Source organism: Panulirus ornatus, chromosome 3 (assembly GCF_036320965.1).
Source record: "Panulirus ornatus isolate Po-2019 chromosome 3, ASM3632096v1, whole genome shotgun sequence".
Classification (NCBI taxonomy): domain Eukaryota; kingdom Metazoa; phylum Arthropoda; class Malacostraca; order Decapoda; family Palinuridae; genus Panulirus; species Panulirus ornatus.
Genome location: NC_092226.1, coordinates 29,988,739 through 30,015,133, shown reverse-complemented (window position 1 = coordinate 30,015,133; position 26,395 = coordinate 29,988,739). Strand labels below are relative to the sequence as shown.

General features: G+C 44.3%; 2 protein-coding genes across 12 annotated transcripts in view; one reads left to right on the top strand and one right to left on the bottom strand.

The window, feature by feature from the left end:
* The window catches only part of LOC139761795 (uncharacterized), a 256,120-nt gene that overhangs the window by 30,543 nt on the left and 199,182 nt on the right, over nucleotides 1-26,395 (top strand). For 7 of the 11 annotated variants that reach the window (XR_011715622.1, XR_011715621.1, XR_011715615.1 and 4 more), the window contains exons 1-2: nucleotides 21,677-21,731; nucleotides 24,916-25,113. The exons of 1 other annotated variant lie outside the window; for it this stretch is intronic. The gene's annotated coding sequence lies outside the window, so the exon portion shown is untranslated. Of the gene's footprint in view, nucleotides 1-21,676; nucleotides 21,732-24,915; nucleotides 25,114-26,395 lie in introns of those variants that run through there. 3 more of the 11 variants (XR_011715624.1, XR_011715625.1, XM_071686292.1) reach the window with 2 other exon arrangements.
* The window catches only part of LOC139759463 (echinoderm microtubule-associated protein-like CG42247), a 270,591-nt gene that overhangs the window by 181,459 nt on the left and 62,737 nt on the right, over nucleotides 1-26,395 (bottom strand).

The window sequence follows — 26,395 nt, the reverse complement described above, 5'->3', positions numbered from 1 at the left end:
ACACACACACACACACACACAGGTCACTCATCAACTACTTGCGTATTTAGCTACACAATCACGAATCCTGGATGTGTAAGCCGTTTATGTTCTTTATATTTTGTACATTAAGAATATGCGATATAATACAATATGCGATATGATAACAATGCGATATAATAACAATATGCGATATAATACAATATGCGATATAACAGTACGATGTAATAACATTATGCGATATAATACATTATGCGATATAATACAATATGAGATATAGTAACAGTAAGTGAACCATACTCGATCACAAGTAGATCTAGTGTATATATATGTGCCTCACATTAGAGCGTGACTTCTTTGTGTAGTGCGAAGTAAGGAAGAAATGGTGGGATAGGGGGAAGGGATAGCTTGATATGGAAGAGAAGACAGAAGTGTGTACAGGTGTGTGGTGTGTGTTGTGATGTATGTGGGGATTATCTGGGTGTTGTGTGTATTGGTGTTGTAACTTTGTTTTACGTGAGGAGATTCACGGAGCCAAGCTAAACATTGTTCATCGTGTACGTCGATGGATGACTGGAGCCTCCCTGAGTGTTCTTGGCCATCGAGGGAACCAAGAATGTTCCATGTTCGTATGTCGTCCAGATCTCGGGTTTGTCTGTAGTTTGTATCATCGTTGTCTTCAAGTCTCTGCCGTCATTCTGGGCTGCTTCGCGTAGTTATGATCCGACTGGTTTAACGTGACTGTATTTACGTGTCCATCGCGTCTCTTTATTTTCAACTTGCTCACCCAAGCTGATCTACTCCCGTAAGAGGGTCGCGTAGGGTTTCCAAGGTACTGTTGTATTACTGGGTTGACCCGAGAGGAGGATTCGTTCGTATTTTGTGATTTGTTTTATGATCTGTAGATATGGTATGCTCTGTCAGATGTATCCTCTAATTGTAAACAGATTCTAAGTAACTTAAGAAAAGTTTTCATGGAGTTTGAATTATTGATCGTCCTTACTGAGTATTGTTTAGGCTGGCGATGTGAGAAATAAGGCAACCAACAGAGAGTTTAATTCCCTGTTCGTCACATGTGTGTGTGGTGATGGTTTTCTTGGTGCAGACGGATAACTACAATGGAGATCATTTTGGTCACATATGTATGGTGTCCACTGCTTGTGACCTGTTCTTCATGATACTTGGTACTCAAGTACCAAATTTTAGGTAATTCTGCAAAATATTTCACAACTTTGCATATTTGTATTTTCTTGGTAAAAGGAACTTGAAAAAAAGAAATCAACGACTTTCAAATATTTAAGATCTTTGTATGTAGTTTTTTTTAAATTGTCACGTATGACGTATGACATAGCAATAAGGGCCACCTCAGACACTGAGTGTTCCGTGACCCCATGCGACCGTAGCCTCAGACACCATCTTGAACATACGTAATCCAAGTACACCAGCAACCACCTTGTGGCAGGACTGAAGAGCTCCCTCGAATAGCGTCTCATCCAGTATGAGGAGAGGGACTTGTTGCCCTTCGCAGGAGTACCTGACCCACGTTTCGGGACACACTGGCGCTAAGATCTAATGACGATGGCAGACTTGACGGCTGAGACCACTGCTCAGGTCACTGTAGATGTAGAAATTCCTGCTGCTACAGGTTCCTCTCCACCCAACACAAGGCTCGAGATGTTTAATTTCATGGCCGTCCCTGCTGCCAACAAACTGTTGCTCGTGATTATGCAGTTAATCAGGAGAAAACATGTTACCTCAGCATGACATGTGAAGCAGAGTAAACTGACCAGTTAGCATTTTAGAGGAGACACGAGCACGTTTTACCACACCTTGCCGAGCTAACCAGGGGTCAGCTGTCTGTCCCTGCTTTATAAGCGTCGGTAGAGACAGCTCTCAGAACAAGACGGAAAGTATTTTGTCCTGATCGCTACCGAGTGACTGGTAAGCACTTTAAAACGGTTAATCGTGTGACGTGTAATTGATCACACATAGTTGTATGAATTAGAGTGAAATGAGATGTATGAGTAATGATAGGAATTAATGATAGGAATTCTTTTGCTGAGAGAGGAGAGCGGCTTGACACTGGGGGTGTCTGTGAGATCATACACGGAGGCAAGTGAGAGGGTGTGGGCTGGTGGCAAGAGCAGGGAGAACAAACTGGGTGAAGATATGCACGAGTACAATGTAGAGGTGGGGGAGAGCCAGGGACAGGCCGAGGGGAAGATGAGAAGAGACACCAGGAGATAATATGAGACCTGAAGGAATGACTTGGGTGATTGTTCGAGAATGTACCGCCGGGGAGGTGGTCTTCAGGTGACCTGCAGCTGACCCAGGCAAACATGGGAAATGTCCGGAGAAAAACGACTGTTCCATCGCAGTTGTCGTCGACGGAGCGACATCCCCCTTGCATCCTGTCAGTAGTGGTGTTCCTCAGGGTTCTGGCCTGCCACCTACTCTCCTTCCTCTCTCTCCTTCTTCCAACGCTATTTAATCTTATGCTGATGATTCCATTTACATCAACTTTTCCTCTCCTCTTCTCATTAATACTCGCTCTCATTCTCGCACTGATCATATTTCCTCTCTCACTTTGGACCCGTGCAGCGGCATGTTTGGGGTGGGGAACCAGCAGTCGTGTAGGAAATAATAGTCAAACCTTGATTCAGCGGACGTCTAACACAACGGACGGTGTCTGCCATTCATCTTTGTTTCCTGTGGATCAGTTATTTGCTCGTATCCAGCTTAATAATGCTAGGTCTGAGATTATTACTTTTGCTGTTCTTCTTCTTCTTTGCTTTTGTTTGCATGCGAGAGTAATACTTATCGATTCCGTTTCTTGTCCTTGATAATTTTGTCTTAATCTGGTTTTTGTATTCGTCTGTGGGATTACATAATTTCCATTTTATCCAAGTTTTTTTTTTTTATACTTTCCTTGCTTCCTGCTAATCTTTATTCTTTCCCTTTCCACTCTCTCTTTTATGTATCTGCTGTTTTTTATCTTCTGGTATCATCCTTTGTCCATCATTCTTTTCTTTTACTTGGTATGGAATCTTCAATTATTTATCATCGTCTCTCGCACAAGACTCTGGCGTTAGTATTTACGTCTCTGTATTTAAAACCATCAATTTATGCTGACGCTTGGCTCAGACATTTCAGTCCACTGTATCGTGAGTGACACTGCAGGTCAGTCGGTCACGAGACATTATCTGTTGTATCTTCTTTTTTCAGTGACCGTCATGACATGGGCAAGACATGGGCAAGACATGCACCAGTCAAAGGCCACCGAGGCTGAAAGAAAAAAAGAGAGAAACGTAAAAGGAAAGAAAATAAGAAATTACTCGGGGCTTCGCAAGTGTTGGATGATTTATCTTCCTACACTTCCATATTGTACGTTGACGTTACTTATGTTTTGTTGTGATGCTTGTTTACTGCGTGTGGAGGGTCACGTCACGTGTGGAGGGTCACGTCACGTGTGGAGGGTCACGTCATGTGTGGAGGGTCACATCACGTGTGGAGGGTCACGTCATGTGTGGAGGGTCACATCACGTGTGGAGGGTCACGTCACATGTAGAGGGTCGCGTCTCGTGGGAGGGTCACATTACATATGCCTTGTCACGCGTGGAGGGCCACGGTACATGAGGAGGGTCACGTCACGTGTGGAGGGTCACGTCACGTGTGGAGGGTCACGTCACGTAGAGAGCAACGTTACCTGTGAAGCGCCACGTGTCTTGTGTAATGAGTGTCCAGCGTATTGGTTTGTGGTTTACTTGCACTAAGCAGCAGGTCTCCCACATACCCATGACTATATCCAATCACTCCTCTTCATCCAGTGATCCAGTGGTCGTTTTCTGTTCAGTCTACAACCATATTCCGTCTCTTGACCTTCCCATTCTCGAATAATTAGTCTCCTCACTGTATTCTATTGGTTCGGTATTATTAGATTTCAAGCCATTACCGACCGTTTCGACAGGTAGAGGGGATTAGGTCAGCAGCAGCAGGTGAGGCAAGGAGTTCCCTGCGACCAGACACACGCAGGAACTGCAGTGCAGTATCATGTTATTGTTCTGACGTATCGTTCCGGGGAGGGAAGCAGCGCCGCTTTTCCATTGTGTTCTCAGCGTCAGTCTGGGGCTGAATATTGACCCCTTCTGACCTCTCCTCTGTACGTCTGCACTACCCTCTCTCATCACGTTACCTCCCAGCACGTGACGATGGTGGTGGGGCGGTAACCAACACCAGCAAAACGCTGTTAAGATCTACGTAATGGATACGATTCCTGGTAGGCCTTTGACCAAGTCCACTTTTTAGGTGTTTGTACGTTAGAACATAAGACCTCCGTAGCCACGCTGGTCAGACGCCCCTGGAGCGTCGACACTCGGTGGAGAGAGCATGAGATCCAGGCAGTTCAAGCCGTCATGTTTTGGATGGAAGTTTGTGTCACTCCTGACAAGCCTCCCTCACCCTTAGACTGACTGACACCCTGGCTCCTGGCGGCGTGCAAAATGACCCACGATTTGAGACGCACAGACTTGTGAATCAATACAGGACTGTGGCTGATAAGAAGTTGCCCCTCTCGTCATGGCAGTGCAAAAGCAGCCTCATAAAGACCCCAGGATAAACTTGGGTCTGCCTACCGCTGTCTGTTGATGCCAGACAGCCAATACGGAGGCTGTACCTGGCACAGGCGTCATCCATCACAGTTCAGTAGACACTGGCATCGTACAGCCAACAAGCATCAGGTGACAACAAGCCAGTGAGTGGTGAAGAAGTAGAGTTCCGACGGTAACTGGTCGTTAATGAACTCGGTATGTCGGGTACGTTGAGCATGAACGTAATTATTGAGGGAATCCTATCCATCACGAAAACTGCCTGAAGCATTTGGAATTTTCTTCAGTTCTCAGATCTTGGTAAAGTTTTTATATGTTATCTGGTCTCTAGTTCAAGATTACCGGTGTTCTTCCTAGAGACGTCTTCTGAGCCCTCCTTTTTTGACAATGTCGTCGTTTTGTGAGTAATTTAGTGGTCGGTGATGTCGTGAAGTGGTGTCGTGCTTAGCCTCACTGACCATGATTCACGCACGGGTCCGCCCGGGTTCGAATCCTTGACACAGCTGTCGGCCTGTAGGCAACCCAGCTGTTCATTGTTTGTCTGGGCTGGTCGATAAATGGGTACATGGCTCAGGCTGTGGTATGTATATGCGCATGCACGCAAGAGTAGAGACCTGGTGTATATACAAAGGTTAAACGAACGGGGCAACACGTGAGTAAGCTCTCTCGTAACACACGAATAGTAATCACACAAGAATAGTGTCATCTGAACCGCTGAGAACATCATTACTACACACACACACACACACACACACACACACACACACACACACACACACACACACACGTGTGAGGATATTTAAAGAACAGAGATGAGACAAGATTGTAAGAGGCGATATGATCACAAAAGCTACACAAAACTCAAAAATTTGTGTGGTAACGTAGATAGGGAAATGAAGTTCTGCGTCCAGGAAGCAGGGCTTTGTGATGAAAGGTTTTGTGAAAATTAAAGAGTGAATGAGTAAAGACAAGGCTTCCTCTAGCCTTAATTATAGAGGGAAGGTTAAGAAAGAAGAGGGAATGGTTCAATATAAGTTGTCAAAATAGAAAGGAGTTTTGAGTGCTGTTGTGAGGTTTTAGGTGACACACTAGCCAGACATTTGCAAGGTATAATATGACAAGGGAAGAGTGTAATATAACAGAATGAGAAGGGAGGAACAAAGAAACTTTGAAAAGACTGTTGTCAGTATGACAAGGTACGAGAAATTCTAAAACTTTTCTATCAATTTATCAGGAGACAAATGTATGTATGTTAAAGAGCAGCTAATCAGGCCGCTAATTCAGAGGGAAGTATTGTAGAGGATGATGTAAGGTTATGTGAAGAACAGAATGACGAGTTCAAAAGTGTTTCCACAGTAGTAGACATTATAGGTCCCAACAACAATGACGTGGAATGGAGAGGTGTCAGAAACCACTGAGATATCTAGAAATGACGGTAACTGAGTATTAAAGGGTCTTACCTCGTATAAAGCTCATGGCCTAGATGGAAGTTCACTCTTTGTGCTGAAGATGTGTGAGTACGCAGCTAACATATCTCTTCAAATACATGTCAAGATGTCACTGGAGACAGAGAGCTCAGGGAGTAAAAAAGGCGAAACTCGAGCTTATCTAGACGAAAGGACACCGGAAGGAGCTCATAAGGTTTAGACAGGTCCACCCGATGAGTGTGGTCAGTAAGACACTGTTTGATAGAAAAAAAAAAAAGTGGATGACTTTCTACAGTGGAGATGTTACCCAAGTGAGAGCCAACATTGTTTTAGGGAAAGGAGGTCTTGTATAACGAACCTCTTACGTAACTGCAAGAGAATGAGTAAAGTATTGGTCAATATAGAAGGTTGGGTGGATTGTTGATACCTGGACTATCGGAAAGCATTTGACGGTATACCGCATGGGAGGCTGATGAAGAAGCTGTATCATCAGGTAGGAATAACGGGAAGACCCCTCCAATGGACACGAGATTTTCTTAAAGGGGACAAAGGACACGTGTCAGAGGTTCCTTGTCGAAATTGTCGAGGTCATCAGTGGGGTGCCGCAGGGATCTGTTCTGGGGCCATTATTCTTCTTGCTCTGTGTGAATGACTTACCAGAAGGTGTGGACTTATGGATGATTATATGTACATGAGGATGGGTCACAGTTAAGGAAGGACTAGTTTTGCATTTTACCTAATAGGAAATAAATTGCAGGAATCTGCGTATGAGAGAGACTTGGAACTCGAAAGGTTTTACCCGTCGCCAGAGTCTCAGTTTTGGAGAACAGTTAAGATGTCCAACAGTTTGCTGAGCATATATTAGAAATGCCCTCAAGGTCGTGGATAGAGAAATACTCGGCAAAATGTCCCCGTCCTGCATGAGGCCATAACAAGAATGTTCTCGTCTCAGGTTTGGTGATCACACTTACAGAATCACAAGGTGCTAATAGAGAAGGTCGAGAGGAGAGCAAACAAGGATAGTACTAGAATTTAGAGTTCTGAGTTGTAGGGGAAAAGCTGGAGGATTTGAATTCGTCCTCCAGAGTGATGATGATGTCGGCAATGAACATTATTTCGAGAGATGTAGGCATAGAACAACCAGAGGACATAACATAATATTTTAGCGAGTAATTTGCTTAAGAGATGTGTAACGAAGTATTTTTCCAGTGTAAAGCATGGTGGGTGAATGGTATAGACTGAATTAGAAAATAGAAAATGCAGATTGCACACAGACTTTTGAAAAGATGTTTGATGGTAGATTTGGTTCAGGAGATAGGGCCCCACGAGTGTAAAAGTCCCTTCTCGAATGATTACACACACACACACACACACACACACACACACACGAGAGAGCTTGTACGTAAATGGGTAGATCATACACCTGATAAAGAGGGAAGAGGATGGAAAGAAGAAATGCTTGTAAGAAAATGTGCCGATTTATTATTGGAGGCTTTAGAATTGTCGGATGCAGTTTACTGGACGATATAGAATTGTCAAACGCACTTCACCGGATGATAAAGAACTGTGAAACGCAGTTTAGGTTTTAAAAGAAAGAAGAATTTTTTGGTTATAATCAGGAGTGAGGGGATGTCCAGTTATGGTTACGTTTCACCTGGATTCATCCAATCAAACGTTACTGAAGACAAGAAACTTAAAGATGGAATTCACTGGGATGTTAGTCAAATGTGACATCAACGGAAGAGAGAATTAGTACAGGGTGTCCCATAAGTTTGGAATGATGAGGCAAATCAGTCATTTCTCATATTTTCTTCTGTTGTAGGTGTAAACAGCGTTTACGATGTTAAGGAAAAACGTATTCAATTCATTTTTCTTGTTAGAGGTCGGGGTCAGAGGGAGGTCAACGAGGAATCATTGACGTATGCAGCAGCAGCAGCATCCTGAACGCCATACGCCATACGCTTGACGACTGGACCTCTCGCCTGCATTTGCGTATCAGATGTAATGGTGGACACACTGAACACATTGTGTTAATGAGTGACATTTTTCTATAATCTGGCTTTTTGACTTACGGGACGCCCTGTGGAGACGAGTTAAAGGGACAGGCTAGAAGCCATAGATACATCCTTCGTGGAAGAGAGAAAATTAAGGAGTGACTTGATCACAGCCTTAAAGTTTTCAAACCAGTTTGACGATGTCAGTGATGAACACTTCGTCAAAAGCTGCAAAGACCGAACAAACGAAGGTCATAACGTAGTTGCTCGCGAGAAATTAAGGAATGATATATATATATATATATATGAATGTAGGTTTGCGGCAGGGGTGTGTGATGTCTCCATGGTTGTTTAATTTGTTTATGGATGGGGTTGTTAGGGAGGTAAATGCAAGAGTTTTGGAAAGAGGGGCAAGTATGAAGTCTGTTGGGGATGAGAGAGCTTGGGAAGTGAGTCAGTTGTTGTTCGCTGATGATACAGCGCTGGTGGCGGATTCATGTGAGAAACTGCAGAAGCTGGTGACGGAGTTTGGTAAAGTGTGTGGAAGAAGAAAGTTAAGAGTAAATGTCAATAAGAGCAAGGTTATTAGGTACAGTAGGGTTGAGGGTCAAGTCAATTGGGAGGTGAGTTTGAATGGTGAGAGGCTGGAGGAAGTGAAGTGTTTTAGATATCTGGGAGTGGATCTGTCAGCGGATGGAACCATGGAAGCGGAAGTGGATCATAGGGTGGGGGAGGGGGCGAAAATTTTGGGAGCCTTGAAAAATGTGTGGAAGTCGAGAACATTATCCCGGAAAGCAAAAATGGGTATGTTTGAAGGAATAGTAGTTCCAACAATGTTGTATGGTTGCGAGGCGTGGGCTATGGATAGAGTTGTGCGCAGGAGGATGGATGTGCTGGAAATGAGATGTTTGAGGACAATGTGTGGTGTGAGGTGGTTTGATCGAGTAAGCAACGTAAGGGTAAGAGAGATGTGTGGAAATAAAAAGAGCGTGGTTGAGAGAGCAGAAGAGGGTGTTTTGAAATGGTTTGGGCACATGGAGAGAATGAGTGAGGAAAGATTGACCAAGAGGATATATGTGTCGGAGGTGGAGGGAACGAGGAGAAGAGGGAGACCAAATTGGAGGTGGAAAGATGGAGTGAAAAGGATTTTGTGTGATCGGGGCCTGAACATGCAGGAGGGTGAAAGGAGGGCAAGGAATAGAGTGAATTGGAGCGATGTGGTATACAGGGGTTGACGTGCTGTCAGTGGATTGAATCAAGGCATGTGAAGCGTCTGGGGTAAACCATGGAAGGCTGTGTAGGTATGTATATTTGCGTGTGTGGACGTGTGTATGTACATGTGTATGGGGGGGGTTGGGCCATTTCTTTCGTCTGTTTCCTTGCGCTACCTCGCAAACGCGGGAGACAGCGACAAAGTATAAAAAAAAAAAAAAAAAAAAAAAAAAATATATATATATATATATATATATATATATATATATATATATATATATATATATATATATACATATATATATATATATATATATTTATTTGCTTTGTCGCTGTCTCCCGCGTTAGCGAGGTAGCGCAAGGAGACAGACGAAAGAATGGCCCAACCCACCCACATACACTTGTATATACATACACATCCACACATGCAAATATACATACCAAATACATCTCAAAGTATACATATATATATATATATATATACACACACAGACATATACATATATACACATGCACATAATTCATACTGTCTGCATTTATTCATTCCCATCGCCATCCCGCCACACATGAAAATAACCACCCCCTCCCCCCAAATATGCGCAAGGTAGCGCTAGGAAAAGACAACAAAGGCCACTTTCGTTCACATTCAGTCTCTAGTTGTCATGTAATAATGCACCGAAACCACAGCTCCCTTTCCACATCCAGGCCCCACAGAACTTTCCATGGTTTACCCCAGACGCTTCACATGCCCTGGTTCAATCCATTGACAGCACGTCGGCCCCAGTATACCACATCGTTCCAATTCACTCTATTCCTTGCATGCCTTTCACTATCCTGCATGTTCAGGCCCCGATCACTCAAAATCTTTTTCAGTCCATCTTTCCACCTCCAATTTGGTCTCCCACTTCTCCTCATTCACTCCACCTCTGACACATATATCCTCTTGGTCAATCTTTCCTCACTCATTCTCTCCATGCGACCAAACCATTTCAACACACCCTCTTCTGCTCTCTCAACCACACTCTTTTTATTACCACATATCTCTCATACCCTATTATTACTTACTCTATCAAACCACCTCACGCCACATATTGTCCTCAAACATCTCATTTCCAGCACATCCACCCTCCTGCGCACAACTCTATCCATAGCCCACGTCTCACAACAATATAACATTGTTGGAACCACTATTCCTTCAAATATACCCATTTTTGCTATCCGAGATAATGTTCTCAACTTCCATACATTCTTCAAGGCTCCCAGAACTTTCGCCCCCTCCCCCACCCTATGATTCACTTCCGCTTCCATGGTTCCATCCGCTGCCAAATCCAATCCCAGATATCTAAAACACTTCACTTCCTCCAGTTTTTCTCCATTCAAACTTACCTCCCAATTGACTTGTCCCTCAACCCTACTGTGCCTAATAACCTTGCTCTTATTCACATTTACTCTCAGCTTTCTTCTTTCACACACTTTACCAAACTCAGTCACCAGCTTCTGCAGTTTCTCACCCGAATCAGCCACCAGCGCTGTATCATCAGCGAACAACAACTGACTCACTTCCCAAGCTCTTTCATCCACAACAGACTGCATACGTGCCCCTCTTTCCAAAACTATATATATATATATATATATATATATATATATATATATATATATATATATATGAAATGAAATATAGGAAGTAGCGTATTAATGGTATAGGAGATGATACTGTGAATACTTACAGCATCCAGATGCTTAGAAAACTATACAATAATACAGTTCAAGAGATGGAGCCGCCAGGAGTGTACAACTACCTCGCCGTACATACAGTACACGTAGGTAACGACTTACGATACAGACATTCCTCACATGGAGCCGCAAGTAATGGTGTATGTCTACCGTGCTAATGTATTAGTTGTGAAGTAATGATTATGAGTCATTTTTCTATATCGTGTCACCACCACCGTCCCGGCCACCGCCGGAGTCGGCTCCGCTTCTTGACATGCGATCTCGCGGAGTTGTTGTCTCCTCACGCGACCTTGATGGTGTTTTGGTGTGTGACGCAGGTCAGGTCTGTGTTGCTGCTACATTATGGGACGTTGTCATTGGAGACTGTCAACGATGTGAGGTTGTGGGAAACGTTAACGATGAGTTGGAATATGATAACGCGCGACTGCGAAACGTTTATCGCTGGATTGTCAGTTTTTAACGAAAGTTTGACGTTGGATTCTATAAAACGTTTGCTATTGGATTATGAAACGTTTGTATAGGATTTTGGTAAACTGATGAAGAAAGTCTTAACTTTTTTTTGAGAATGTTATCACTGGGTTGTGAAAACGTTGCCATTGGATGGTGTAAACGTTCTCACAGGGCTGTGCTGCTCCTGCTGTAACTTGATCATAAAAACGTTGATGATGATTGAATTACGGATCGATGTGAAAACATTCGTTGTATGACGAAAAATTCTCACTGTAGCTGAAATGTAGTTCGTGGGATCTCTAATTATTATATCCGGATTATGAAAAAATACAGTGCTTAACATGATTGTTTTTAGATAAATAGATAACCAGATACGACTACTGACCCGTACCTAAATGAGGAGACACTTTCGGTACAGTGCTACAAGGAATGAACAGACGACACAAAATTTTGTTTCATAAGAAACGAACGAAAGAGTGTTGTCATGTTTTGCGTCATGTTTCTGTCATCTGGTTCTACACCCGCCCTACACAGGCCAGAACACCCTCCGTCATCTGGTGCTACACCCACCTTACACAGGCCAAAACACCCTCCGTCATCTGGTCCTACACCCACCCTACACAGGCCAGAACACCCTCCGTCATCTGGTGCTACACCCACCCTACACAGGCCAGAACACCCTCCGTCATCTGGTGCTACACCCGCCCTACTCAGGCCAGAAACATATACCTTGTTTGATGGAATTCTTTCGCCTTCTTAACAAGTAATCCGTAGTCCACTATGAGAACCTGGCGCCATTGCAGACTTACGCCTTCGACAGGTGTGACCTGGAAACCCATTTTGTGATAGACCACCAATGTTTTGAAGGAAATTGTCATAAGTACCTTTACATAGTTGTATATATATATATATATATATATATATATATATATATATATATATATATATATATATATATATATATATATAACATAATTGTTGTGTGACCGTTGGCAACTCAGTTGTTGGTAGTTCTTATATGTTTCATTCCTTTACGCGCGAACCTTGGCCTGCTCCCTGCACAGGCCAGACTGACTCCAATCTTTAGCACTGTCTGCCACATCATGTCTTTCCTAACTACGATGATCTGGCCGTCTTTGAAAGGCAGGTTTATCCATCTCTTCTGAAATTCTTAAGACATTTTTCGTCTAATGTTATAACGCCGCACTGATCGCTTTCACACTTCAGCTGAGGCCCGACCCCGATGTGCCCTTGTGTTCGTGAGTGGAGCCTCCAGCATTAAAGAGATATGATATCTGAGAGTAGGCTTGGGTTCAGGCCGGACTATGGCGGTTTGAACCCAAACTATGGCGGAGCAAAACCTTAAACGGTCACATTTCGTGAAGCATTAGAGAATCACAATAGAATAAACAACTTGGGAACTACAAGATTAAATGGATCAAGAAAGATTTTACTGCTACCAAAATGTCAATGACCTAATAATTTTGTTCATAAACTTAGTTGGTTTACGAGATGTAATTATTTTAATTACTCGTTGACAGGATGAGAATGTGTTGTTTTATGTCGTTTTAGCTCCTCGGTTGTTAGCCAAGTACGACTTGATTCTCTCTTGGAGGCTTGGTGACAATCTGTACCATAACAAGGGGGTTCTGTGTCTGTCTGTCTGTCTGCACACACGCCGAGGAAGTTGCCAGGCGTGCGACAACTAATCCCAACCCATTTTGTAGCATTTGATTCGTTTCCTTGGCTGGATCAGTTTTATTGGAAAGTACTTTTTTTTACCGTTGGGCGGACCGACTGTAGTTGGGTGGGGAGTTGGCTGTTTGGCTTTTAGACCTGACAACCTCCGGGGTCATTAATGAAGCCGTCAGCGTCAAGCTACTCCCACTAAACTAACCATCTTCAACGCCTTCTTCAGGTAATGAAGATCGTTCAGAGGCCACATACACTCTCATTATACGTCATGAGGCCCCTGGGAGGATTGTAGGGGATGACGCAGCAGCACAACAATATGATCAGGTAGCAATGCCGTATTTGACTATATAAATTCCAGCCCACAACAGAAAAATTTCCTTATGGCTTAATATGGTGTCGGCTGGATGGACAAACCACCTACTTTCCACCTCCCCCAGTATAGCATTTTCTGCTCTTAGAATTTCTCCCGTTTGTCCATTTTTTTTTTTCCATACATTCCAATTTCTTCCTTCGGACCAAAAAATCATACATCTGTCCAACAACAACAATTACGGCAGGGCAGGAGTAACTGTCTGACGACAGTGTTGCCAGTTCTTCCTCCCTTGTGGTACGTCACTCCCCACAACACACACACACACACACGCACACACAACGTGACCTTCGTGCCGTGGTCGACCAGGACCCCCTGGTGTCACCGTGGCCACCACCTACAGCACGACACACAGGGCAGACTTTCCTGTGAATCCAGTTCTTCACCAGCCTCGTCAAAAGGCGACCTTCACTACAAAGATGATAATATCATTTTCATGAATTTAACATTTTAATTTTCATAATGTATTCCTGACACGTTCACGCCCTTGGTAATGTGTGGTTGTTAAATGCTGAACAGACTTAAGCTTAGCTTGGGGAGGGACTTGACTGTGTACGTGGCTTACTTCCGCCTGATTGCATAGTGCAGAATGGTACAGCACACAAGCACGTGATCTGCTGTTTGTTAGGTTCGTCGGGGAGACGAGAGGTGGCCCACATCCCACAAGCAATGCCGTGTTCCCTTAGTGATGTATCAACATCTGTGGAAACCGGGAAGGGAATGTTCGTCTGTGTCTTGTCTCATCCCACCATCAGAGAGGGAGAATACCTGAAGTTGGCAAGAATCGTGAAGTAAAAGTTTCTTGGTTTAGAAATGACGAGAATTGAATAGAATCGCAAGATGTGCTGCAGATATCACGTGATCTGATGCACCACTGTTATCCTTCGTTTACGAGAAACGCACTGTTTTAAGTTGTCATTAAAGGTGTCAATCTGAACATAAAGATATGATTTTGAACTTGCCTGCAGCACACGACGCCTTGTACATTTCAAATCTCTCTGGCTTAAGATTTATCCTCCAGCTACCACTGCTTTTCCCTCTGTGCCACCTAAGCCTCCCCGAGCAACCTTCATTGCGTTCTTCGACTATCTAAATCTCTTGTCACAAGGCCGTGACGTCCCCTCGCCAGTCAGCTGGGGTTCTGTACTTGATATTTCGCCGGACACCACAGCTATGGTTGCACTCCTCTCATAAGAATTAGTGGGGGTACATACATGAAACCAAGATTTTCACAACCGTTCTCCCAACACTCTGGATTTACTTTTTATATTTAATCCTTCGTGTTAGAACGACACAGTTTCTCCCACAATAAGTACACCTGGCCGACATATGCCCTAACGCACCTCCCTCTCTGGTTAGCCCTTCTAAACGCCATTCATGGCACCTTGCCAGCTTTACCTGGACAAACCTACGAAAATTTGTCCCTTTTTCCCCTCTGGTTCTGCTCATGTCTCTGAGGAGGGGTAAGAGGCCATAGGGGCAAGGGGCGTGGCATATCAAACCCGGAAAAATTTTTTTTTTTCCTCGACTGAAGAGTTTATTAACATCCTTAAGAATAAAGAACCACAAGGCATCACACCTTCCCTGAATGTGGGGTCTCTCTTCACAAATGTACGAGTGAAGAGGATGATAGACATCATTCTGAATTATGTTTACCAACACCATGTCTAAGCTCCCCTGAAAATGCCCAGAAACATTTTGAGTGTTACGTGCCTACACGATGGAAGCACCTTCCAGATGTTCACATGGCAAGCTTTATCAGCAGGTGGATGGAATACCCCTGGGGGTCACTCCTGGGAGTTCTCTTTGCGCAGGCATTTATATCCTGGCATCTATATCCTGGCATCTATGTTCTATGTCGAAACTGCGGTAGTGCGACCTGAGAGCATACCACCCCAGATTTACTGCAGATACACAGACGACATTTTTATCTGCGTCGATAGCTTAAACTCGCTGGAAAACCTCCGTCACCGACTTTGAGAAACTTCAGGATTAAGGTTTACATTACAGATGAATAATAATAGTAAGGCTTCTTTCTTGGTTGTAATGTTGAGTGCCACAACAGGATCTTTCGTCACCGATGTTTACAGCATGCCCACCAGTCATGGTAAATGTACGAATGGAATAAGTAAATGTGCTCAGAATTTCAAGAGGAGTTTCATTCATGCATACGTGAGGAGAGCGATCAAGGTGTGCTCAACCTGGCAACTTCCACACCAAGAACTTCGTCGTGTCCGGCAAATGTTAATTAACGTAGGATATTCAGATACTGAATTTGATACCACTGTGAAGAACATGCTAGAGCAACTTCTCGTGGCGAACAGACAACCTCAACGTGACAGCATTAAGTTTACTACAGGAACACATTTACAACATACCGAAATGACGAGAAGGTCGTGCGAAATTTTGTGGCCAGAAACTGCAAAGCGATTGATGAAGACAAGGATATCAGTCTGATGGTATACTATAACAATCCGAAAACATGTCCGCTCGAAATGAACAACAATATCGGTAGGTCGCTCTGGAGGTGTATGAGTACCGATGCAATATCGGTACACACATCTTCACTGGCCTTACAACCTACACTTTAAGCCGCCGCCTCTCGCTCCACTTACAAGAAGTGGAATCAAACATCATGAACAAAATCATAGAACAAGACTAACGAGGGAGATCATGGTGAATAACACCAAAATCCTTCCTAGTTGCAGTGATCGGAGGAGACTGCAGATATTAGAAGCCATTCACATTAGAGACAAAGCACCTGTCATCAACATCCAGACAAACATGACCACCACCATACAGCTCTTGGATGGCCTGCAAATAGGACGTAAACCTAATGACATTTTAGGACAGATGGGACACATCAGTGACCCACCACAAGCTACCGAGTCCGCCATTTCTGGGCAGCAGAAACGCGGTCCTGTTTACGAAGGTCAGAATCAGACGAGCCTGACCTGACCTCAGCTCCACATCTGGACATTAACGGTCTCGCTTGGCCCAACTTCGTGTATTTAGTCATGGACTTTCTATATTCCTACCACGTTTGATATTGTTTTCCTGTGTTTCTTCATCTGCAAGTTTTTCTATATTTGTTTCCAAATGTTGAATGTAGATTGTAACACAACCCTTCATGATAGTGAACTGGTTTCGCTTTAGTGTTTTCCCTGACTTTCATGTGCTATGTACTGTTTTTTCTGATTGTTTTTTATATTTTGTTTGCGCTTTACGTATTATATCCAAGTTTTGAGACGTTTTTTTTTTTCTCTCTAGATTTCTGATGATGCCTTTGTGAAGGCGAAAGCTTGATTAGAATAAATAGATAACTTTGGACAACTAGTATTTGAGCACCGACCTAATGTTAGAATAATACTGAGAAAATTAGAGAACATAAGAAGATTAATAACTCCAAATATGCAGGTGTATTCAATGCTTTGTGCATGTATGACTGCACACACACACACACACACACACACACACACACACACACACACACATCTTGCCCCTCCTCTTTCCTTTCCCCAACTTTTTTTTTCTTTCACCTTCCCATATCTCTATTATTTTCATCCCTTCCACTCTATTCCTTCATTCATGTAACCAATTTTTCCTGCCAATTACACATTGCTAGAACAACATGCTGGTCCTGAATTGACCTTGACGTTGCCCAACAGGTTGAGCCGACAAGGCTAGAGGAGCAAGGTTTACCTTAGGGACGTATAATAGACCCTGTTATCATCGGTGAGTTATGACTCCCGACGAGAAATTTCTGGGAAATCTTTTCCGGTATGCAGACGTGGTGGTGGGGTGAGGTCCTGGTCGGCAGTAGGACGCGGCTCCCGCACCCCTCCAAGACCCACCTGTTATTCTGTCAGTGGAGGAGTGAGGCGGTTCTCTTAAAGGATGTTGAAACTTAGTTACATGGAATTCCGGTTTGTGTGATGGTACGAGATCACGAAGACGTCGTGAGGTGGCGTGAGAGTAGGTTGAGGAAACTTGCTTCATCCCACGTCTGGCAGGGGTGTAACATTTATTTACCAAGTGAAGCGGTTGCTTTGTGAAGATTTGACACGACTGCCGGTGCGTTTTCCTCCATAGTTTGACATCCGTACCTTCTCATTCTACCAGGTTAAGACGATTATTACTGGGAGAGACGCTAATAGAATGAAAGACATTTAGGCAAACAGATAAATGATGAAAGGTGACACGAAACGAAAAATGAACACTCTGGAGTGACAAAGAAAACGACACAACAAAAAAGACAGCAATTTTCGCTGGGTAACTGTTGTAGAAGAAAATGATAGATCGTTAATTACTGGAGTCATGCAAGGCGGTAGTGAGTGTCCCCCCGGCAGCAGCAGATTGTCCGTCAAGTAATTAATCCGTGGCGGTAATGGTGTGGCCACATTAGCTGAACAGAAGCCAGCAAGGCGGAGCTCGGCCACACCTGCATGTTGAGGCGTGCGTCATCAGAGCTGTGGAGGGAACGGCAACTCTGTAGTGCATTTCGGGGAGTTCCGTCGCTGAAACAGAACAAAAAAACTCGATAGTCTCACCGGTAGTAATGTGAGTACTATGGAGAGGTTCGAGTCCTCCATAACGCAAGTACTTCAGTCAGTGATAATGATTGTAATCCAGCTCCACAGCCTAGCTAGACTGTCTGTCCACAGCGAGCCCTGTCGTCTCATAGTTCTTTAAAATGTCCTCAAAAAAAAGAAAAAAAAAACCGCTGGACAAAGTCAGGTTGGGTAGCAATATTAGCATGTGTAATGAAGGCAAGAAGACTTAAGCTCATGATATGCACAAATCCACACAATCCAGCTTTTCGTTGTACAAGTACAACCGGAGTCACCCTAGACAGGCACTCGGCCACCTGAGGATGTACTGCACTTGTACTGAAATGTGTACACTTTCTTTTCATGTGAACTGACTGTACGATACAGAGCCTCCACCATACTGTGTCTCAGACCTTCTACCATAAGAACCGTGCTTCAGACCCTCCACCACATTGTTCAAAGCCTCCACCACACTAACCGTGCTTCAGAGCCTCCACCACACTAACCGTGCTTCAGAGCCTCCACCACACTAACCGTGCTTCAGAGCCTCCACCACACTAACCGTGCTTCAGAGCCTCCACCACACTGACTGTGCTTCAGACCCTCCCCCACACTTACTGTGCTTCAGAGCCTCCACCACAATAGCTCTGCTCGCTGTAGCAACCCTCTCCTTGAGACGAACCCTTAAAGCCCTCTCCTTATGACCAGCGATAGCATCCTGCTCCTCGAGCCCGACCATAGCAGCCCTTTCCTCGAGGCTAATAGTAGCTTCCTTGTTCTCGAGGACAGCAGTAGCAGCCCTCACCTCGTGGCCAGCAATAGCAGGCCACTTCTCGAGGTGAGCAGTAGCAACCTTCTCCAGGCGAACCATAGGAACCCTCTCCTCTAGGCCAACCAGAGCAACCCTCTTAACGGAGTCAGCATAGTAACCCATCTCTTCGAGGTCAACAACAGCTATCCTCTCCTCGAGATCAGTAATAGCAACCCCTCTCCTCGACGCCTGCTTTAGCCGATGATAGCAGCCTTCTCCTCGAGGCCGCCGATAGCAATCCTCTGCTTGTGACCAGTAATAACAGCACTTAACTGATGCCAGCGATACCAACCCTCACCTCGAAGCCAGCAATGATAACCTTCTCCACGACACTGGAAATAGCAACACTCTCCTTGAGGTCAGTAATAACGGCCCCCTCCTCGAGGCCAATGATAGAAACCCTCTCCCTCAGGCCAGAAATATCAACCATCTCTCCTCGAGACCTGCAATGATAGCCTTCAACTCGAGACCATTAAAAGCAACCCTCTCCTCAAGGCGAGTAATAGCAACCTTATCCTCGAGACCAGTAATGGCGACCCTTTCCTCGAGGTCAATAATAGCAACCTTCTGCTCGAGACCAGATATATCAGCCCTCTCCCTAAGGCTAACAATAGCAACCCTCTCCTCGAGGCCAGCAATAGCCTCATAATGGCTCCATAATCATGTGATCAACATCGTTCACAAATCCTGACCTGCAGCTCGCGAGGGACGTTCCTGTCGCCTGAGGTTGGTTGTGCTGCAGATCCTCATGGGCATTCGCTCCTCCTCTTGATAATAAGCAGACCAGTAGTAAACTTGGCCAGCACAGCTGTTCCCACACCCCGCTACATTATGTACCTGACTGTTGTAAAATCATTGAATTTAGAGACTATTCTTACCAAACATTACACGATGTGTGCAAACATTTCATCCATAACAGTGTTCTGCCTCTGGTACCGGAGACGTATCATTACTTTATCATAACTGGTTCTTTTGTTATATATTTTGATATATAATTCGACCATTGTTGTTCAGCTGTTGTATAAACGTCTCTTACCATGTAAGTTGTCGAGTAATTCATTTGTTCTCCAAACCATGTGAACACTTTGTTCAGTTTGTAACCCATGATGGATTTTAATCATTGAGGGCAAGTCCCTGACCTTTTGCGCCACCGTCCCTAGGATGTGTAGGAGTGCACGGTAACGTTGTCGCTGTTGTGGCAAAAATCAGACTCAGAGAGGTAAATACAGGGGTCAGGCCGAGGAGGGATGGTCATCACAGACCACCAGCTGCTGAGCCTAGTGTCTCCTTCCCAACTTCTTAAGCACGACAGTAAGACCCCTCACCAAGACAGAACGAACCATATGCACGACGGTACTATCCTTGTACACGACAGAACGACCGTTAGACACGAAGGGACGACGATCCTTGGGTGTGACGGCCTGGCCTTAGACTAGATCGGCACAACGACGACGACGACGTGTGTAGCTGCTGAACGCTGCAGGTGGCGCCTTAGCTTACTGCATCCTGGGCGGCAGTCGGACCCCAGCCAACACATCGGAGCTGGTCGACAACTGGGGACCTGAACTAGGCTATGATACATACATAAAGCCTATACTTCACCGACGTTTCTCGCGTTAGCAAGGCAGAGCCAGGAACATTTATTTCGCCAGTCATTGATAAGATAAAGTAAAGGATTCTTTTGTGTGTGTGTGCAAAAGAAATTCGTCAAGTTGGATTTCATCAGATGTGTTATGTCCAACTTTGACGTAAAATCTTTGTTATACACATATTCCACTGAAGGAAACAATCCACGTCTGTACTGACAACCAATTAGCGATACAAACACAGCTTCAAGAATTATTATCTTTGTCATCCTCTGATTGATTCTCTTTGTTCAACGGTGCTTCATTTAGCTACACGGACGATGTATGTAATGACGGGTTCACCACCAAGTCCAACATTAGCTAACGCGTTTGCATGTCACCATGAAGTCAGGTGGCTGGGGGGGAGTGGCCACCACATTACAAACCTTCGTTTTCTACATGAAGTGTAGACGATATTGTTTTATATTTTTGAGTCTGCAGATGATATTCCTTTAGGTTATTGAAATTCCCAACATTGAATTTACCTCGGAAGTGGAAGAAAATATATCCCATTTTTTATATATTAAGTAAACGTGGAAAATCCTTCACAAAATCAGTATATAAAGAAACCCAACATTTACTGATTTTTTGCAGGAAATTTCCATCTTATATCCTGATCGAATGTAAACAAACACCACTTGGTGGTAACCCTGGCCACACCAGCATGTCATATATGATCTGGTTATCTTATATTCCACACTGGAGTTGAATCATTAAATGATGTATTGTACATAAGGACGGTTTTACTGTTACCATCAGTAACGCGTATTTTGGTATAACACGAAAATCATTCTTCCGTAGACCCATCAACTGTGCCTAGGGACGTGGTATATTCTCTCGTCTTGTTCACTGCGAAGGTCGATTATACACTACGTAAGAAATTCACTATATTGTTACGTTAAGTTCTATCCACAGGTCAACATTAGAGTAGATTTTAAAGCTAGGAATACAATCCAATCATTTTTTTAAGTACAAGGATGTTCTTCCTGTGGAGCTGCGATCGTCACTTGTCTACTACTACTATAAGTACAACAGTTGTAATGCTTCTTATAATGGCAAGACGAAGCGACATCCCAAGACGCGCGTTCACGAACCATACTCTGGGCGATCAGAACGAGCAAACTGCCCTATTACCAAACCCCTCCCCCTCCTCAGCAACCACGCTCACGACAGTGACTACCCAATGTGGGCAGCGAGCTGCTCTGTGCTGGCCAGTGGCTTATCACACACTGATCCCTCAACACTGGCGTCCCTCCTGCACCTACAGGAAGAAAGCCACTGTAAGAAACACTGAGGTTACTGTGATTTTAGATCAGTTTGATTCAGTAGAGAGTAGAACTGTCTTGGTTTTAGAATGTATGTTATAACATGAGGGTATATGATTATGAAGTGTTGATTTTCATCCCGACCAGGAAATACCGCTTCCGTTAAATTTGAATGAGTTAACGTTTAGATGTAGATTTTAGGTAAGGTTGGATTGTTAGTCATTATTATATTCTTAATTCTTTCCATGTTATTCTCTTCACGTTGGGTTTTTATGATGTATATTTTTCAACAACCAATTTAGACTTTAAGAACAGAAACTCGTATATCCATTCTTTATTGTCTCTGATGTTGGTACATATATGTATGATGATGATGATGGTGCATACATGTATGATGATGATCGTACATACAAGTATGATGATGATGGTGCATACATGTGTGATGATGATACACGTATGATGATGATGGTACATTTATGTAATGACAGAAACGTAAGCCAATTAAAGGGATGTTCGTCCATGCCTTGGTGTTTGTGTGCTTATTACGGTTACAATAGATATATGAACATACATTGGTAGGTTTTCCATAGGCAAGGGAGCAAGTTTGTTTAGCATTATTACTCATCTCAACATGAAAGTTAAATTATCATCTTTTCAATCTATGGTCCTTAGGGCATTGCGTATTTGCAGTCCAGAGTATATTGATGAGTTTGAGAAGATATATTCTATTGGAACTAAGTTAAAGTACCCTAAATCTTTCATTTATGAATCCCGTAAGTTAGCAAAGAAATAATTTTATATTGAGCCCAAACCTCCCATTGACACCAAGAATCTTTTAGTTCTCCCTTTTAATACTAATTTTAATTTACTTCCCATGTTGGCTAAATTCTTTGATGTAAATGTTGCCTTCAGCAACAATAATACTATGAAGAATATCTTAAGAATTCACCAGAAAATTCTCCTGGTTGCATCGATAGAGTGCCATGTAGAAATCGTAATAAGTTTTATGTTGGGCAGGCTGGTAAGGATCTTTCTGTTAGACTTGAGCTAATAGATATAGTATAAGAGCGGGACAATAGTCGAGTGCCTTGTTTAATCACGTTAAAAACTATGATCATTGTATTGATTGGAGTAATGCCATCTCAGTTATTAACTCTTAACTCTGTTACCATGAGAAATATCATTAAATCATCTATTATTAAATACACAAAGAATTATAATGTTAATATTAGTGATGGTTTATACAAATTAGATAAATCTATTGTTGATAAAATTTGCAAAATGATAAGTTTATGATACGCTCGTTGTATGTCTTGGACAATCGCATGTTTACCAAATGGCGTCCTAGCTACGTCTCTTCGTTGTACATCAAGTGACTTATATTTCTCTCTTGTGTCTCCCCTGATGATGTGATTATTACACAAAAGTGCACTTGGGAACTTATCGTGTTTCATTTTCCCCGTTGGCCCTCATCTGTATAACCCCTCATGTTATCTCGTGTCATCAGTTACTTGCCTCCGTCTATCGTGATGCTTCTGTCCTCTCTTTTCTTCATGTTAAGCTTAGCCTATGCCAGACCCACATCACACGAGTGGCTGCTGTATCACACTGTGTGGGGACCAGCCACTCGAGGGTGACCATGTTATTACCTCCTTTATTTCCTGGAGCAGCTGGTGACAGAGTCACGTCTAACAGACACATGGGGAACTAACATCATTTCAATTTACCTACACCCTCATACAGCACTACATTTCATCTTTCATCCAAAATGGCCTTTACAGGGCCATGTTTTACCTGTGCCATGTCGGCTACTATCAAAGAAAGTACATATGTGTATTCATCTTATTTACTTACTTTCGTTAATACGGTTGTGTTGGATCATGATAAGCACGCAGCAGGTGAATCTAATGAGCCAGAGTCACAAATAACAGTCGCAAGGACTCAGGCCAGAGGTAGACGTAGAGCACCGTCCGTCCCTGTGTCACCTCATACTGTGCGCCACTGTTGGCCTGATTAACAAGGTAGTGTCGGGTCCTGACGTCCGTGTACCTACAGGTGATGGGCCGAGCGGAGGCCTCCCTCTCCAGTCCCAGGCTGATTGCTCCCCTCCCTTCCCGGACCCTAAGCAGAGTCTTCCCTCCCCCTATCCCCATACCCGAGGTCAAGTGCTCTCTCCCCCCTTCCCCATACCCAAAATCAAGTGCCCTTTCCCTCCTCCCCGCACCTTAGACCGAGTGCCCCCATCTCTCTCCCCTCACCCCAGGCCGAGTGCCCCCCTCCCCTTTCCCTTCACCCCAAGCCGAGTCCTCTCTCCTCCCCGCACCCCATGCTAAATGCGTCCTCCCTGCTCCCTCCACCCCTGGCCGAGTGCTCCATCCCCTTCCCCCCCCACTCCAGACCGAATGCCCCCTATCCCCTTCACCTCCCGCCCCTGACCCAGCAGGTAACAACAGGCGGCCACTTTGTGTTATGTTCTTCGTGTAGTGGTGCGTGTTGTGCTGTTCGTCCAGGATTCTAAGCAGAGTCTTGCCCTCACAAAAGGAAGATAAGAAAACATTCGTCGTTTGACAATATGTTTTTTCTCCTGGCTGAAGGACGCGGGTCGCAGGTACGCTCGCTACAACCTCTGGTTGTGGCAGACCGACCCTGGCCCACTCTTGGCGACAGCAACACAGAGCAATACACCAGACGGTATTGGTTTTGCCACAACACAAACAACAGTTTACAACGCCACACAACATTTCGGTCATGACTACAACAATGAACGTCTCCTCTGCCTCCTGGACACAGCCCGGTGGTTTTTTGTGGTCTGTGTTCCTCCTCAGTCCTTCCTTTGCCACCACCAGACAACCTCAAAGGGACCCAGTCATCCGTTGCTGTTCGAACTCCTCTGTATTCATGTGTCTTTGACGTCTGACTTCTCCAGCCGTAGCACAACCCCCCACCAACACACACACACGCAAACACATATCGTCTCACTCACATCATTGTCTCATCACCATTACCGCACCTCCAGAGATGGGCAGATCACCTTAGTTTCATTTTATTTTCATTTCCTTCATTTTCATTCTCCATTTTCGTCACCAAATAGTCCTTGATCCAAGTATTTATCCTCCCTACACATCCCAGTCTTGGAAATCCACGCCTTACCCCAGCTCCAACATTGTATATTGCAATACTTTCTTTTCTTTCCCTCCAGCCTCGCTGTCCGGATGATGTTCGCCAGTAGTTATGGAAGTACTGTTCGCAAGCTACTACTGCTACTCATTGCCCGGCCTTCTGCCGTCATCCTTGCCCATCTCCGGACACGTCCAGCCATCAGCCGCAGACGTCAACATACCAGCAGTCCTCGTGCCAGTCTTCCTTCAAAAGCGAAAGTTCTTCATTGCTTTGAAAGGTAAAGTTTCAGACATGGTGTGGGTGTAGCCACACTCGCTCTTCTGATGACATGTTATCTCTCTCTCTCTCTCTCTCTCTCTCTCTCTCTCTCTCTCTCTCTCTCTCTCTCTCTCTCTCTCTCTCTCAACTCTAACGTTTCTCGAGTCCTCTTTGGTTGTCAACTCTCGTATTAAAAACCTCTGTGACATGGTCAGTCTTCGAGCCCGCTCTCCCTGACCCCCCCCCCCCCTCCCAACCATAGCATTCACTGCCTGGTACGTGGATCACATCCTGATTATCCCCCTGCCGGTTATGATGCCCCAGGACGGTCACGATTCCCTCCCTCCCTCCACCCAGACAGCACCAGTCGTACTGGCTCTTGCGTATATTGATACCAGTCAGTTATGGTAGTTTTCCCCAGTCCTTCGCTTGCCTTGCCTCCTCATATCCACAGAATACTTGACTGTCATTATTGACCTCAGGTTTAACGTAATGCCTCCAACCACTGGGGAAGGTTACCTTATGGTACTCGGTTCATCAAGACCTGAAACATTCTCTCTCGCCGATCACACGATTACTGACCAGGATGCATTTCCAGTCGATGAATTATAATCACAATCTCTGAAAACAGCCAATGTTTTTCTTGGTGGGAACTTGGTTGTGCTTTCGGTTGTAGTCCTCATTTTATGCACTTCTAGAGGTTTATCCATCATAAACAAACAACACTGTAGTTCACATAGATCACTGGTACTGTATTAGGATGATAAGTGTATAAGTCTTCTCTTCAGAACACTTCTATAGCCAAATGTAGGTCGCGCCTCCCTATCTTGACAGTCAGCAAAGTGATGTATTCCGCGGCGTTACTTGTCAGTGTGTGTGGGCAGTGCAAGGGTCGTCGCATGGCTCAGTGCTTCGTATCTATGGCATCCACCTTACCTACCTACTTGCTGAAACACGTAAAGACCAAAGATAAACCTCGATCCTAGATACCCGCGCAGCCCAAAGACTTTTGTCAGTTTTCTCTCGTATGGTTCGTGATCATGGCAGATATACGAACATACAATCCAGCGTCAAGCTGATATTGTTCTTGCCTCCACCCGGAACTAATATCGTCCACATATTGTTCTCATAATTCTTTCTTCCTTGCCCGGTAGGTTCTGAACCTCTCAGTGGGAGAGTACTGTTAGGTGCTGAACCTCTCAGTGGGAGAGTATTGATGGTCTGAGTCTAGACTATGCAATTCGATACAAATATCAACACAAGTAAGAGAAATAAAAACAACTTTAGTGTATACAAATGGA